The sequence below is a fragment of the Gigantopelta aegis genome, chromosome 6 (assembly GCF_016097555.1).
Source record: "Gigantopelta aegis isolate Gae_Host chromosome 6, Gae_host_genome, whole genome shotgun sequence".
NCBI classification, from domain to species: Eukaryota; Metazoa; Mollusca; class Gastropoda; order Neomphalida; family Peltospiridae; genus Gigantopelta; species Gigantopelta aegis.
In genome coordinates, this window is record NC_054704.1 from 74,555,444 (window position 1) to 74,555,695 (window position 252).

Sequence of the window (252 nt, forward strand, 5' to 3'; positions counted from 1 at the left end):
TCTTCCTATCACGGTCCCTCAGATAACGCCAATTCCATTGGAGGTACGGTCTCGTCATCGCGTACGTGACACGTTTACTTTTCAATGATTTAACAAAAACGGAATACGGGAAAGAGAGAGAGAGAGGAGAGGGGAGAAGGGAGAGAGAGAGAGAGAGAGGAGAAGAGAGAGAGGAGAGAGAGAAAGAGAGAGGAAGAGAAGAGAGAGAAGAGAAGGAGAGGGGGAGGGAGGGGGGGGAGGGAGGGAGAGAAG